The 4806-nt window shown below is 43.6% G+C and overlaps 1 pseudogene across 1 annotated transcript in view; it reads right to left on the bottom strand.

The window, feature by feature from the left end:
- Positions 1-4806, bottom strand: part of LOC147824911 (S-adenosylmethionine decarboxylase proenzyme 1 pseudogene) — a 60260-nt pseudogene that overhangs the window by 24520 nt on the left and 30934 nt on the right. The window lies entirely within an intron of this gene.

Below are 4806 nucleotides of genomic sequence, written 5' to 3'. Positions count from 1 at the left end.
CTGGTGGGAAGAAACAGGTCACTGGGGGGTGTGACTCTGAAGGGTATCACCTGCTCCCAACCCATTCCTCTCTGGCTTTTTCTGTTTTTCTCTGCTTCCTTCCTACCATGAGGTAAGCAGCTTTCCTCTGCTAGACCCTCTGCCATCATGTTCCTCCCTTGGCATTGTTGACCAGGAACTGAAGCCTCTGAAACCATGAGCCAAAGTAAACCTTGTTTCCTTTGAGTTGTGTACATCAGGCATTTTGTCACAGTGATGCAAAGCAGACTAACACAGAGGACAAACTCAGCTATGCAGTTTATATCCCAGAGCACCCTGGACCTGGTGACACCTGTCTTTCCCTAAAGCTGCTTCTCTTACTCCTGGCCCTTCTCCTTCCTCTTCCCCGTTAGCTTCTCCTGGGAGCACTTCCCACATAAATCCTTGTACATGAATCACTGTCTCGAAGCCTGCTGTGGGGTAGCCTGACTTGAGACTGGTGAACATTAATACCTGTATTGATCCCAAACTTCCACTGCTAGCCAGACTAGGAAGTGATAAGGTTAAATCAGACCTAGACTTTGCCCCCAAGGATTCTGAGCCTATCTGGGTAGCAAACAATGCTAAAATTAAGACACTTCAGTAAATCATTAGGACTGGTCAGGAAACCCTGTTCTGGGGAGAAGGCCAGGGGTAAGACTGGACAACCTTTCATCAATACTGAAGCAAGCAGATGTCACTCATCCACCTTCAGCCTCCTCAGCAGAAGCCAGGAACAGAGATGAGATTATCCAGAAAAAGATCTTTACGGAATTCCCATGACATATGTAGGACATATGTAGGAGATGTTTGAGAATGTTACTTCATCAGAAACTCGATCTACTTGGACTAAAATGTATAGGCAACGTGAAACAAGAGAAGCTGTCGAACTCCCTCAATTCTACAGGAAGAAAGCATGTTGGTCACCTGCACATCTGGGATATGCTTTGAGAAACAGGAAGGATGGCTCATGGGAAGGCCTTGGCCCATTGGGCAAGGAGAGAGTGACAAAGGGGGCCCCTCAGACCACACAGTGTTACTCTCAAGTTTTGGGAACTAATGGGATTTTTCTGACAAGATTTTGAAATTTGAGGGACTAGTGACACCTTCCTTCTATTTTTTTCTCTTGGAATGGGCATGTGTGTAACTGTTATCCAATGCTGTTCCCACTGTATTTTTGGAATGGATAACTTATTTTCCAGGTCTACAGATGGAGGGGAGTTTTCCCCAGGGCAATTTATACCCAGAATCTCACCCATAACTGATGTAGATGATCTACTTGAAGAGATTTTGGACTTTGAGTTGATGCTATCCGGTTGAGACTTTGGGGATGTGGGAAGGGGTGAATGTAGGCAGGACAGACATGAGTCTTTAGGGGCTGGGGAGTAGACTGGGATAGAATGAATAATGCCCCCACAAATCCACAATACATTCCTTCAAGTTTGTGAATGCTATCATGTATGACAAAAAGGACCATGAAGATAAGATTAAGAATCTTGAGATGGAGAGCTGGTCCTGGGTCAGCTGGTGGTCCTAGATGTAGTGACAAGTGTCCTCGTCAGAGGCACACCCTGAGAGATGTGGTAATAGTCAACGGCAACATATTCACAGAAGCAGAAACTGGAATGAGGTATTGGGAGGCTGGAAATAGTGGCAGCCTCCAGGAGTAGAAGAAGCCGGAAGCAGATTATACCAGGGAGCCTCGGAAGGAAGTTCAATTTAGCTCCTTCAGGTTCACTTTGGACTTCTGACTCCAGAACCATAAGTGATAACATTTGTGTTATTTTAAGCCACCATTAGTGGCAACAAGAAACACATATATTCAGTCAGCATGTAGCTATGACAGTGTCCTTTTGATTCTTACATCCTGTTATAAAGACATAGACTTGAAGGATTAACTGGGAATGAATTGATGAGGGGTACACAGGAAGTGTTTGGCTGCTGGATGAGGAACAACTCCCTGGTCCACCAAGCTGAGCGTCCCAGCCATAGTGGTGCCAGCATCCCCAGAAGGAGCAGAGCAGAGGATTAGTAAAGCCCATAAGAGGAGAGCTGGGCCAGTTGCTGCTTGCTCTTGTCCTGCGGGGGCCCGTAGCTCAAGGGAGCCATAGTAGCCTTCTGTCCTTTAGGCTCACTCTCAAGCACCACAGTCCTCTTCACTTCTGAAGGTGGAGCTCTGAACAACACTGAGAATGGCACTAGCTTCCTGCTGGTTACAAAGGACTGGGAAACAGCAAGACAAATGCTAACACTGCAGCCCTGCTCCACGATGCTGTGCAAGGCATGTTGGGTGCTTGGGATCTGCACTCTCTGAGCACACACAAGTGGCCTTGTCTTAGCTACATTTGTGGAGGATTCTGAGAGAGCTGCCCTGATAAGTTCAATCTCTGTTTATAAATAGGACTAAGCATGCCTCTCTCTTGGAGTTTTCCTGTGGATTAAATGACAGCCTTGTCCTCGCTTGGCCCATATCTTTTCCAGGGTCTCTCCTAGCATAAAGTCACTCAGGTCTGCTCAGATCCTGCTTCCTCCATGACTGCCACTGCTGGAATGAGCCCGCATGTGGACCTGCGCCCACGTAGGTGCAGCAGCCTGTGTCTCTGAATCACCTTCGGGGCACACAGACCGTGTGTTTGGGATCTGGATTCCTCAGTCACCCAGGCTGCAATTCGGTAGGGCTCCCTTCACCCCATGCAAGGTCCCAGCGTGGCCTCGGGTCTCTCTGATCTTCCCCAGAGATAAGCACACACCCTTCTGCTGTCCTCCCCGTGGTGGCTCCTGCTGTCCCACACCGGAAGGCAGAGTGACTCATGGCTATGTTCCTCCCCTGGCCCTTGGCAGCTTGGGAAGAGAAGCTGAGTCTTGTCCCACCCATTTCCGCTGCACTCCTCAGACATTCTCAGCCTTTCTGGAGACATCAAGGAGAAGTTTCCCTATGCCGAAAATAAAGAAACCTGGGATAAATATGACTGTTCTAACAGGGACAGTCCTGGCACATCCAAGAGATCAGCTGAACTTGGAATCAAAATTTCCAGAGAGGGCCGGGGATTTAGCTCAGTGGTTCCACCATCTGCGTCACAAGTGCAAGGTCCTGAGTTCAATCCCTGGTACAAAAAAAAAATTTCCGGAGAGATGGTAATTTACAAGAAAAAAGAAGAAAAGTTCTCTGAGCTGATGAAAGCCATAATCTTTAGTTTGAAAAGATTAACTGCATGTAAGACATTTTTAATGGGAAAAGATCTATGCCAACATTTTCTTGGTGATCTCTAATTTCAAAGATAACCCTATCAGGATAGAGAGAAGGAGGGGATGGTTATCCATAGAGGAAGAACAAGCTGTCTACAGACTGTCATCAGATTCTCTTCCACAGCACTAAATGCCTGAGGATGAGGAGCAGTTGTTTTAGGGTTATGAAGGGGAAGATTATAAACAAAGAATTCTATGCTAAGTTCTGAGAGTAACACAAGGACATTTTCAGGCATTAAAGTGTTCTAAATACTGATTGCATGCATACAAGACATTCATAAGCACTCCTAGAAGGAAGAGATTCCTTAAAGAGGCCTCTAGTACCAAGGGATAAGTTGAAATGAAGAATTCAGGAGAGGGAGAGATATGCAGAAAAAAATAAAACCAAAGAAGTAATTACCTGTGTAAATAATTATGATATAGATCCGAAACAGTGTAAATGCTAAAAATACATTTTGAAAAAAATCACTTAGCATAAAGGCCTCGTGGTAAGATTTTATGTCTTAAAATTCCAAATTATTTCAATAAAAATTTGTGGGGAAATGTGGAAGAAAATTAAATTTTGTATTATTTAGATAATACTGCTATTACTTTAATATTGATAGAAAAGTATAGCTTTATGTTGCTTGCACACTTAAAGATATCATTGGAAAAATGATAGAAAATCTCTGCAAAACATAATCCATAAGCGGTAAGATATTGTAAAGCATAGCTGTGATAAAAGGAGTTGGGGCCAGTGTCTCAAACATCTATGAAATAGTAAGCGTGACCTCTTTACAGAGATATTTCTAGCTCTTTTTTTTTTAAATTTTATTTTGAGAGAGGGTCTCACTAAGTGGCTAAAATGTCCTCCTGTCTCAGCCTCCCAGAGTGCTGGGATGACCATCATGTGCCATCACACCCAGCTATTTCTACTTCTTAACAGAGTGGTTTCCAGCTAGAAACTAAACTAAACTAAAAGAAAACTATAAACTAAAACTGAAGGAAAAGAAAAAGTATGTTCCAGCAGTGTGTAATTTCTTTTCTGGATTGTATCTGCTGAAAAGCTCACAACCCAATCATCTGCCTCTTGAAGTCACTGTAAGTGCTGCATCCAGCTCCTCTTCCCCATGAGTTAATCTTGGACATTATTTTCACATGTTCACAGAATGATTTAATATAAATTTACAAGGAAAATGTCACAAAATTTAAAAAGTAGAAATTATATAGTTTGTTTCTAACTACAAGTGTTCAACAAAGCAAGGTGCTTCTTGATTTAACAAACACTCAAAATAATTACTGAGTCAATGAGAAAACTCAGCAGCACTTCCCAAACATTTAGAAAGCCACTCTGAGGAGAACATTATACAGTAATCTTCCGGGGTGAGGACAGGGATGGCCATCCACTGCACTCGGGAAAAATCGTGACCCTCATCTTTGGACAAAAGGACTTGAATGCAGTGCAACAAAGAACCAATCAAAGCAGTTGTATAAATAGGATCAAGAAAATCTGGAAGATGAGGTTAGGAGGGTGAATAGCAAAAGTTCATAATTTACAAAACA

Source organism: Heterocephalus glaber, unplaced genomic scaffold (genome assembly GCF_053883595.1).
Source record: "Heterocephalus glaber isolate CG9 unplaced genomic scaffold, H.glaber_assembly_v1.0 deba00001531, whole genome shotgun sequence".
NCBI lineage: Eukaryota > Metazoa > Chordata > Mammalia > Rodentia > Bathyergidae > Heterocephalus > Heterocephalus glaber.
The sequence above is the reverse complement of the archived record's forward strand: the minus strand, read 5'-3'. Positions and strand labels throughout refer to the sequence as shown.